Raw genomic sequence first — 12,479 nt, 5'->3', positions numbered from 1 at the left:
GGATAAGACAACATGGCCGCCTCATCCAGATGACGCTGTTCTAAATGACGTGACACTCCAACATTTTGTGAAATGCATCAGTGCACCTTCACCTCTTTTTGCCTCTGTGCATTGTTTTCAGCGTCTGTGATCCATGGAACAACGGCATGAACGGAGCGAGACCTCCGTGGCGTCACGGTGTCTGCTCGGAACGTGTGCCCAAATACAGCGCACCTTGCTGGGCCACAACAGGTGGCTGAAGTGTGCAGATGTTAACAGGCAGTGAAAAAATGAGTTCCGGGCATCGAACGTGGAATTTAGACTGTAGATGTCAGTTTTCTCTATCAGGCGTGGAAATGAGGTGCGTGTTTGAAACACGGCGTTCTTCTTTCCTGTTATGCTTTCATGCAAACATCTCGGGTATCGGTGCAGAGAGCAGGCAGGAAATGAGCGACTGGGAGTCGCGTCCACATCTGGAAGTGGGCCTCCCCCATCCAACCCCCCCCCAAAATGAGGAGCGCATACAGCTGTCATGGAGAAAAGTCGGCTTGCATTGTTGGACGCGTGTTGAAGAATGCATGTGTGTGTGTGTGTGTGTGAGCATGTGCACGAACACGCCAGCGTCCACACGGTGCGGCCGATGTGAGCGGGAATGTACTGAACGGCACGTTGGTGGTCTGGCGCTTTACACGCGGCAACGTCACCTGACGTTTAATTAGGCTGACGACGTGATTTATATCACAGCAACACGACTCAACGCCATGAAATCCTCTCGCCGTGACTTGTTGACATCCAATTCCGCTCTGGCTTGGAGGCTTTCGGATGGAAACCAAGCCGGGGTGAAATGGGCCTCCGGGTCATTCAATGTGTCTGAAAGGACACACACACACACACACACACACACACACACACACACACACACAGTGATTGTGGGCCGATACGGTACGTTGTTCAGTCAAGCGGGCGTTGACGGAACTTGAATTGATGGTCCCTGTCATCATTGTGCTGCCCGTGATGAGCTATCAACATCTCATGACTCATGCTCATAAATAATAAACAAAGCTAAAGTGGCTCCAAGATCCCCAGGAGCCGGCACACCAGGCGGGCGGCTTCCTGAGCAGGACGACCCCCTTCGGGGTCTGCCTTTCCCCTATGATGCTTTTTTTCCCACTTAAAAATATAAATTTTATAAATGGCTTGTCTGTTTTGTCTTAAGAGTGGGACCAATCACAGCGAAGTGGGCGTGCCCGGAGGCGGGCAGCAGACGGTTATGGAAATCCAGCTGCATAGGTGCAGATGTTAGAAGATCTAGAAAGCTTTGTGTGGAGAAATACTAAACTTAGCTAGAAAAGACGGCACACCACAAAGTGATTTATATGCTTACTTAATATAAACTTAAATCTAGCTGTGATTAATTGTGATTAATTGATTTTTAATTGCTTAGAACCCTGTAGACATGAAATAACACCCCTATAGTCACCTTTACGCTCGTCATTGTTTACACCACATTGCAACCTTTATGCTGAAAGGACTCGAGAGCGAGCTAATAAGCTAGCGAGGTAACTAATTTATCTCTGATAATCCTAAAAAGCCAAAACTGTAACCACTTCCACACGGAATGAGAGAGGTTTTTGTCACTCTTTGTTGTGGGACATGCCATGGTTGAGTTATTCATTCATTCATTCATTTTCTATTGCTTATCCTCACCGGGGTGCTGGAGCCTAGGCGGGGTACACCCTGGACTGGTGGCCAGCCAATCACAGGGCACATATAGACAAACAACCATTCACACTCACATTCATACCTATGGACAATTTGGAGTCGCTAATTAACCTAGCATGTTTTTGGAATGTGGGAGGAAATCGGAGTACCCGGAGAAAACCCACGCATGCACGGGGAGAACATGCAAACTCCACACAGAGATGGCCGAGGGTGGAATTGAACTCGGGTCTCCTGGCTGTGAGGTCTGCGTGCTAACCACTCGTCCACTGTGCAGCCTAATGTAATGTTGTGTAAGCTAATGTTTCGTCAATGTTTTGTGTCATTACTGCCACCTAGCATCTTGTATGTATGCTAACATGTCTCATAAATGATTTTGACCCCCATCCCATTGGGGACCCACAAATGTCGGAACTGGAAATCAGCTTATAAAGGGTCTTCATCGGTAAATCCAGGCCGCATTACGGCCGCTAAAGGGAACTCCCTGCTCCAAAAGTGTCGTCCACGGTGCCCCCCCGAGGCCCTCATTAGCAGAGCAGCGAAACGAAAGCTGCGTGATGGAGGTCCACCCCGGCCGCCCCCCCACACCCCCACCCCCGTGAAGGCTGACCATGCCAGCGGGTTTATCTGGCCGGGACGACAGGGCAGTACACTTGAAAGAGCAAAGGAAACGGCGAGTGCAAACAACCCCTCCAGCGGCCCTTTTAGTCGGGATCAGGTGTCAACAGCGCATGCCAGGGTTTATATAGCACCAGGCAACAAGTTGTGAGGAAATTGAACCCTTTCAGAAGCAGCGGCTTGGCTTTCCTCGCGCTCTGGCTGGACACCAAGCCCCCGGTTTCCCCAGATCCCCTGGGTGTGTGTTACCTCCTCAATAGTGCTAAACCATCCCTCCGTCACCTCTTGCCCCCCCCCCTGTGATGTCTGTCCAGCGGCTCTCCGGTTTCAAAGGCGCCGCCGCTGCCGTCCGCTGCCGTCCACTGACGACAGTCCGATGGGACGAGGACTCCAAGCGCCAAAGGATTGCCTAACGTAGGCCACTCCCTGGAATCGACGTTTGTGGAATGACCGGGGACGAAAGAGAAGGAGGACATTGGCACTTCTAAGAGGACGCCACCGCTACTTCTGACACTCTGCATGTCGCATGTCCCACAATCCTTCATGGTTCTCAAGCCAGAGTTTGATGCCACTCCTTCCTACGTGAGTCCTGGAGGTCAGAATCCAAAGGAACACCGCACCAATTCCAAAGGAAGAGTTTCCACTACGATGCATATGCAATGAAATATGACGACATGACTACTAGCATGGCTGCACGGCGGACGAGTGGTTAGCAAGCACCCGAGTTCAATTCCACCCTCGGGGACTCCGGTTTTCTCCCATATTCCAAAATCATGCTAGGTTGAATGGTTGTTTGTGTATATGTGCCCTGTGATTGGCTGGCGACCAGTCCAGGGTGTACACGGACACTTGCCCGAAGACGGCTGGGATAGGATCCAGCACCCCCCCACCACCACCCCATGAACCCGGATAAGCGGTAGAAAATGAATGAATGACTACTATCATGGGGTTGCACGGCGGTCGTGTGGTTAGCGTGCCGACCTCACAGCTAGGAGACCAGAGTTCAATTCCACCCTCGGCCATCTCTGTGTGGAGTTTGCATGTTCTCCCCGTGCATGCGTGGGTTTTCTCCGGCTACTCCGGTTTCCTCCCACATTCCAAAAACATGCTAGGTTAATTAGCGACTCCAAATTGTCCATAGGTATGAATGTGAGTGTGAATGGTTGTTTGTCTATATGTCCCCCACGACCCTCGTGAGGATAAGCAATAGAAAATGAATGAATGAATAACTCAACCATGGCATGTCCCACAACAAAGAGTGACAAAAACCTCTCATTCCATGTGGAAGTGGTTACAGTCCAAATTGTCCATAGGTATGAATGTGAGTGTGAATGGTTGTTTGTCTATATGTGCCCTGTGATTGGCTGGCGACCAGTCCAGGGTGTACCCCGCCTCTCACCCTAAGACAGCTGGGATAGGCTCCAGCACCACCCACCCTTGTGAGGAAAAAGCTGTAGAAAATGAATGAATGAATGACTACTACCAGGGGAACTGGAGGACAGAGTGGAAGGAGCCACCGACTGTAGCCCAAAAAGGTGCACTCTATTGGGGCACACACTTCCAGCGACGCCATGGATGTCTCTGGAAAACATTTTGTACTTTTTGCTGGCATTTCAGGGGGTTGATAAGGTTTTTCGGGGGTCCAACAGGGGGGTTCGATTCGGTTCAACTAGCACGCAAAACATCTTCCTCGGGAAGCGAATGTTTGTTTACAAGTTTCCGATGGAATTGTCCAGTCAAAGTACGCTCATCAAGACTTCGTGCAGCAACTGCGGGATAAACAAGACAAGGAAGAAAGGAAGATCGCCATGGTGACAAACGTAAGAGCTACTGTCAAGGTGGGATGAGCGTGACAGCGGCGGTACGATAACCTTCAATGCTAGCGTGTCGTCTCCTCTCTTTTCGGACTGGTACGTCTTGCAGTTGGATTCCGCCCAACTAGCCGGCAGATAAGCAGTCTTCAGCGAATCAAAACAAAATCAAAACAAAACCCCGATCAGATCTTCGTCTTTCGCTTTAACAGAATAGCCGCCGAGAAGTTCGGTCCATCACGCCAGGAAATGGACGATGTCGTTGGGCTGCACTTGTCCTTGTGCCAGATTACTGCGGCATCTACTATGAATAAAAATGAACATTATTTGTGTTACTTAGCAATGTTGATGTCAGAGTGTGAACTTTAGCTCTCCAAATTAGCATCCTTAGCATGAAAGGTCGTCGCGTGAAAGAAAATCTGGGTGCTTCCAAAGCTATCAGGCAGATCTAACTCAAATACCCCCATCACCTCCATGCAACAACAAAACCATGCTCCGCTCGTGATCTCCGTTCCGTGCATTGACGGAGGAAGGAAGGACTCGGAGCATCCTTTTTAACAATGTTTTCAGGCCAGGGATTCGAACTCTTGTTTGAAGTGGAAGATAAGGCATGATGAGAAAGAATGAGAGTCCAGCGACACCCCGTCGAGGAAGATAGCGTGCAAAGACTCAGGCAGGCGATGACGTCGCACAAGCCATGGAGGCTGATAAAGTCAGCCATATTGGTATCGCATGAGAATTTAGTGAATAACAAGTTCCTACTGACTGTCACTGCAATGGAATGCTAATGCTCATCAATGCAAGCTAGGCTAAGGCGATGGACGCCTGGCTGAGTGGCGACCCCTAGGGGTTGTATGCCATATGCTAGCATACAAGGAATACATACATCCTCAACATTTCATAACCATTAGACCAGGGGTCGGCAACCTTTACTATCAAAACTCTTACTTATACTTGAGCATTGCGAAGGGAGCCACAATAAAGAGGCTGGAGAGCCACATGCGGCTCTGGAGCCGTAGGTTGCTGACCCCTGCATTAGACAAATGTTCAATGATATAGCTATCATATGATGTCTACTGGGGTGGCACGGCGGTCGAGTGGTTAGCGCACAGACCTCAAAGCTAGGAGACCAGGGTTCAATTCCACCCTCGGCCATCTCTGTGTGGAGTTTGCATGTTCTCCCCGTTTTTCTCCGGGTACTCCGGTTTCCTCCCACATTCCAAAAACATGCTAGGTTAATTGGCGACTCCAAATTGTCCATAGGTATGAATGTGAGTGTGAATGGTTGTTTGTCTATATGTGCCCTGTGATTGGCTGGCCACCAGTCCAGGGTGTACCCCACCTCTCGCCCGAGGACAGCTGGGATAGGCTCCAGCCCCCCCGTGACCCTTGTGAAGATAAGCGGTAGAAAATGACTGAATTATCATTATTATCACTATTATCATTTTATTGCGTGACATCCAGTAAAATGACATTCATCATATCCTGGGATAGGCTCCAGCACCCCCGCGACCCTCGTGAGGAAAAAGCGGTAGAAAATGAATAATGAATGAATGATGTCTGCTGATCCAGTCCAGAATCTACCCCGCCTTTGGCCCCAAGTCAGCTGGGATAGGCTCCAGCACCCCCTCAACCCTTGTGAGGAAAAAGCAGTAGAAAATGAATGAATGAATGATGTCTACTGATCCAGTCCAGAGTCTTCCCCGCCTCTCGCCCCGAGTCAGCTGGGATAGGCTCCAGCACCGCCTCGACCCTCATGAGGAAAAAGCGGTAGAAAATGAATGAATGAATGATGTCTACTGATCCAGTCCAGAGTCTACCCCGCCTCTCGCCCCAAGTCAGCTGGGATAGGCTCCAGCACCGCCTCGACCCTCATGAGGAAAAAGCGGTAGAAAATGAATGAATGAATGAATGAATGAACGATGTCTACTGAACCAGTCTAGAGTCTACCCCGCCTCTCGCCCCAAGTCAGCTGGGATAGGCTCCAGCACCCCCACGACCCTCGTGAGGAAAAAGCGGTAGAAAATGAATGAATGAATGAATGAATGATGTCTACTGATCCAGTCTAGAGTCTACCCCGCCTCTCGCCCCAAGTCAGCTGGGATAGGCTCCAGCACCCCCGCGACCCTTGTGAGGAAAAAGCAGTAGAAAATGAATGAATGATGTCTACTGATCCAGTCCAGAGTCTACCCCACCTCTCGCCCCAAGTCAGCTGGGATAGGCTCCAGCATAGAAGACGGTTTCCGTGTTCTTCAACCAATCTTGATCAAACTGTACACACTATACACAAACCTGAAGTTACAGCGGGTGTTTTGTAGAGCTGTGTGAGAAAGAGTTAGCATAGACACGTAATGTCAAAGGTTAAGAATGATAGCAACAGCATAAAGCGTCCTTGCTAAGAGAGAAGACTAGCATAGTTGCTATGCTGAAGTGTTTTGACCATATAAGGCACCGCAAGCATCCTATTCTGCTTTTCAAATACAAACAAATGTGTAATATTTTCCCTGCACTCCCTGAGCTAATTGTGTTTTGGCTAAACACATGGATGTCAAACAACTGCAGTCAGTCTTGGCTTGGCTTTGCGGTTTCACAGCCTCGGCACACAATCACATCGGAAAACACCGAGCCGGAGAGGAACCCGTTTGGAATCAGACAGGTCATTGTCAGTGGTTCTTATTGTGCAATATCTTCATTCCGAGAAAGACACAAAAGCCAAAGGAAGAATCGGCTAACTTTGCATTGCATGCCTGGCACTCCCGACTATCTGTCTTCTCGGGCTGTTGTTCCTCTGCAGGCTCACGCTCGGCAGATAAGACCAGCAGAGGAATCGAGATAAGGCGGGAGGGGGCCTCTAATCCCGAGAGAGCCAACACGGCATAGAGTCGTTCCGAGCCTGATTTAGTGACTCTGACACTACATCGTTAGCCCTGTAAGCGCCGAATAATCAGCATCTACATCAATGAGCAATTAGCGAGGACGTGAGCTCGGGGCTCCCGTGGGACGCCAACACAGAAGATGGCGGCACTATTGTCTTTTACCTTCATACACAAAACCGCTGCAACCAATCACAAATGTGCATTCATGCTACATAAATAGCTAATTATGGCTAACAGGAACCAGATGCACGGCTACAAATGACAAAAAAGCTAACTTGATCTTACTGTGCCATATAGGGGTGCTACAAGACACCTTCAGGGTCAGTGGAAAACCTCCATTGTCCATAGGTATGAATAGTATTATTATATTTTTATAAATAAATTGTACACTTCTATCTGCCGTCTAATGTTTGGAGCCTCCATCTTTACATTTACTGCTTCCAGGAAGCGTCTGCGAGTTTTAATGACCTTCATAGAGTGTTTTTATGACCTTTGACAGCTGCATTTTTCTTCCAACCACGCATCCCAGTGGAGAAGAAAGCCCTGCGTGTTGGTCCACCCCCCGCCGTCACGTCCTCTTGCCGGCGTCCTCTGACTTTTTTCTCCTAAGCCATCTGAGAAACAGAAATAATGAAATAAGCGTGTTTGATGCTGCACAAAAGGTGGCGATCAGCGTCATTATTTCATTTAGGCAAAGAGGGAAACAGTATGGAGCCATCTTGTGAACCAACGTGAATCCTCCAAGAGACATTTTAGGGCTTCCAGCAAGACACAGTCATACATAAAAAGTGTGACATCATCTCCTCTTCCGCCGTGAGCAGGGTGCTGGAATATCAAGTAGTGGTCTGCTAAATTCATCACACACCAACTTAGCAAAACAATCATCTCGGAGTACGGCGAGGTGAGCAAAGTTCAAGCTATTCATTTTAAGAGAATTTTGGATTTAAAAATGTTGTTTTTATTAGATTACCAATGACCTGACATGGTGGTTGTTGTGATCAGTCATAGCAGACGCACGTCTGTCCTTTTGTGGGTCGGAGATTTGTATTATTATGCGACAAATCAGCATAATTTCCGCAAAATAAACGGTATTAATTTACTTTATTTATACAGCACCAAACACAACCAAGGTCTAGGACCCTGGACTTGTGCACACAGACCCCAAAGTCCCCACAAAGAGTCGTAATGGAGAATTTAGCCTTTACATTTGTAGATGACCACAACGTATGCTACCAGACATATCCCTGAATACACAAACCCAGTAAAAGTTAGTTCGATGCTTGTTTTGGAGGAATATGAATGAATGGGGGCGGCACGGCGATTGAGTGGTTCGCGCGCAGACCTCACAGCTAGGAGCCCAGGGTTCAATTCCACCCTCAGTGTGGAGTGTGCATGTTCTCCCCGTGCATGTGTGGGTTTTCTTCGGGTACTCCGGTTTCCTCCCACATTCCAAAAACATGCTAGGTTAATTAGCGACTCCAAATTGTCCATAGGTATGAATGTGAGTGTGAATGGTTGTTTGTCTATATGTGCCCTGTGATTGGCTGGCCACCAGTCCAGCGTGTACCCCGCCTCTCGCCTCTTTGAAGACAGCTGGGATAGGCTCCAGCACCCGATGCGACCCTCATGAGGATATGATTTTTAGTGTATATCCCACTGGCAGAAGGTAAAATATAATATCTGGGGGTGGGACAAAGCTGAAAAGGTAGCAGCTGCACAGTGCAGATTTCTTGACATGAATTAAGGGAATTAAGAAAAGTCATGCTGATTGGTGTTCTGGCTAAGTTCAGGTACTCTTGGCTGAGCTTGACCTTTGACCGGGCGCTGCTGCGTGAGCCGGTGATGACGTGGCGACAGCTGAGGCTGTTATTCTTCTCAGCTCACAGCCAGCGTGTGCGTGAATCAGGCCGGGGGCTGGGGGCCGGGCGGCGGCGGAAGCACGGACACTATGCCAAGGGTACGTGAAGGGCTGTGTAATTAGAGACCCTCGCCCTCGCTGGGGGAGAAGTCCTTTACTTGCGTAGTAAACACTTGAGGAGAATACCCCCCCCCTCCCTTGCCCCCCGCTTCCTTCAGACTCCAGCCAGCGTGTGTTAAAAGTTCTCCATTAAAGCTGCACATGCGTTATTCCTGTTTATTCCCAATGTTTCCGTTTTCACGTTCCTACCTCACACATCATTACTGCGGAATTACCTTTAAATAAAAGCTATTTGTTTGCTTTGGGGGCATGTGCAGATTTATGTACTCGGGGTCCCGGGTGCGACTCGGAGAGCGTGATTCATCCTGACAGGGGATGACAGTTCTCTTGCAGCCCTGATGTATTCTACCACACATGTTCAGGGGCCTTGGAGAGCATTTAAAGCGCTCACCTTTCTGCTGGGTCAGTATCCTTTTAGCTTGACGGCTGTGAAACACCCCCCCCCCCCCCCACCGCCATCTCTGCCGGGACGGCTGAACTGACTGCAACGTCTGATAAATACATTTCAACAAAAACCTCATTTCCCAGTATATCACCACTATACAGACCCGAATATAAGACGGCTACTCCTTTTCAAGACCATTTTTTTGGAAAAACATGACTTTGCTTCATTAATTATCATAACATTAGCATCATAACTGCTAACAACCTTGGAGACACTTTTCCCAGTCGGTCTGTGTGGAAAAAGCGTGGCGGTCCACTGGTGTGTGTCTGACTGGTGTGCGCCTGTGTGAGTGACAGGAAGAAAGGCTCAAAGCCATAAATCTCTAAACCCCCGGATATAAGACCACACGTCCTTTTTTTTAGACCTTTCTTCTATCTTATATTTGGGTCAATATAGAAATTCTACTGGAAAAACATGTATGGAATTTTGTAAATATAGTTTAAAGCGGGGGCCTCAAACTAGTGTCCTGCGGGCCACATCTGGCCCGCGGGCCGCGTGTTTGAGAAGAGTTTAATGTTTGATATGGATGCTGAATGGTATCATGTACCCAGAAAAAATTATTACGTTTAATTAATGTTCATGTTAAAGGTTAAATAACTGTTAATAGTTATCCTCCCTATCCGTGTGGAAGTGGTAAGTTTTTGTTTTTAATAAATGCGTTTTTTTTGGTTTTTTTTTTGAAAACCTGATGCGACCCAGTCTCGCTCAGACCCGAGCTCCAGTGGCCCCAAAGTAAATTGAGTTTGAGACCCCTGGTTTAAAGGGTTATGCTATGCTAGTCTTCTCTCATATAGTTTAAAATGCTTTTTCCACTTTTCTGACTGATAAATGTCGTTAGAATATTGTTGAATGATGCCAAAGTTTCAGATAATGAGGTTGGCGCATTTGGATGTGAGCCCCGAAAGAAATTTGGGACGGGTCTGAAAGCTTGGTTTTACAGAGTTTTTTAACCGTTACGTCCCACGGATGACAAACAGAGAAAAAAGTGAAACACCCCCTGCGGTGATCTCCTTGAAGACACCAGGCAGCGCAGCACGTTTTGATTTATGTTATTTTTCTGTCTTTAGAAGGGAGGAGGGCTGCAGATGTGCAGCGACAGCTTCTTTAATGAGTCAGCATGCTGGGTGGCATCTCCAAAGGGCCTCCAAGCACCGACTCGGTGGCACGGAGAGGAAGCTATATTTTATCCCACCGCATTGTGGTGCTTTTACTTCAAAATAATACAAGCAGAAACGTTGGTAAGCTCGTCTCGTCATGCACACGCACACAATAGGCGACATATTTTTGGAGCAAAACTCCAGGAGAAGAACGCTGACAAGCTCCCGTATGCATCCCCGTCTGTGTTGAACAATCTGCTGGGATTACACGATGCGAGGAAGAGCAAATAATATGCCGCCATGTTGACAGCCACGTTAAGCTTCCAACGTCTCCTTACGTGGCAGCCGATGGCCGCACGTGTCACGCAGAATGCTGAGCATTTGGAAGGAAACTCGTACGCAAACATGACAACCTGCGCTGCTGCGGCTTTCATCCGACACGACAAACACAAAAATAACTGGGATTATTGGTAACGCGTTACAATAAGGTACACAAAACTACAGTAGTTTATAAGGAAGAAAACTACTTAACCCTAACCACTATTAGTTACTCATTAGTTACTAAGTAACCAGCCAAAATGTATGTGCCTTAGTTCTTCAGTTACTACTCTACTCATTAGTTCCTCACGAGTTCCTCAGTAACCACTCTAAATACATGTACCTTAGTTATTTAGTAACTACTCTACTCATTAGTTCCTCACTAGTTCCTCAGTAACCACTCTAAATACATGTACCTTAGTTATTTAGTAACTACTCTACTCATTAGTTCCTCACTAGTTCCTCAGTAACCACTCTAAATACATGTACCTAAGTTCTTCAGTAACTACTCTACTCATTAGTTCCTCAGTAACCACTCTAAATTTATGTGTCACGGTTTTCCAGTAACTACTCTTCTGCATTAGTTCCTCAGTAACCACTCTAGATGTATGTGTCACAGTTTTCCAGTAACTACTCTTCTGCATTAGTTCCTCAGTAACCACTCTAAATACACGTACCTTACTTCTTCAGTAACTACTCTACTCATTAGTTCCTCAGTAACCACTCTAAATACATGTACCTTACTTCTTCAGTAACTACTCTACTCATTAGTTCCTCACTAGTTCCTCAGTAAACACTCTAAATACATGTACCTTAGTTCTTCAGTAACTACTCTACTAATTAGTTCCTCACTAATTCCTCAGTAACCACTCTAAATACACGTACCTTAGTTCTTCAGTAACTACTCTACTCATTAGTTACTCACTAGTTACTCAGAACCCACTCTAAATACATGTACCTTACTTTGTCAGTAACTACTCTACTCATTAGTTCCTCACTAGTTCCTCAGTAACCCCTCGAAATACATGTACCTTACTTCTTCAGTAACTACTCTACTCATTAGTTCCTGAGTAACCACTTGAAATACATGTACCTTAGTTCTTCAGTAACTACTCTACTCATTAGTTCCTCAGTAACCACTCTAAATGTATGTGTCACGGTTTCCAGTAACTACTCTTCTGCATTAGTTCCTCAGTAACCACTCTAAATGTATGCATCACAATTTTCCAGTAACTACTCTTCTGCATTAGTTCCTCAGTAACCACTCTAAACGTATGTAAATCGTGTCATCGGTAACCACTCTAAATTCACATACCTTAGTTCCTCAGTAACTACTCTACTCATTAATTCTTAATTAGTTCCTCAGTAACTCTAAATATATGTGCCTTAGTTCCTCAGTAACTACTCATTGGCTCCTCATTAGTTCACCATTAGTTCATCAGTAACCACTCTAAATACAGACCCCTTAGTTCCTCAGTAACTACTCTAAAGGTATAGTTTGTGCATTAGTTCATCAGTAACTACTCTACATTTATGTGCCTTAGGTCCTCAGGTTTCCTGCTTTTTCTTCTGCTTGACTTTTCAACATCAGACGTGGGCGAGGTCGGCCCGACCGCTCCTGTGACTCACCTTGCTTTT

Source organism: Doryrhamphus excisus, chromosome 1 (assembly GCF_030265055.1).
Source record: "Doryrhamphus excisus isolate RoL2022-K1 chromosome 1, RoL_Dexc_1.0, whole genome shotgun sequence".
Classification (NCBI taxonomy): Eukaryota; Metazoa; Chordata; class Actinopteri; order Syngnathiformes; family Syngnathidae; genus Doryrhamphus; species Doryrhamphus excisus.
Note: the sequence above shows the minus strand (reverse complement) of the source record.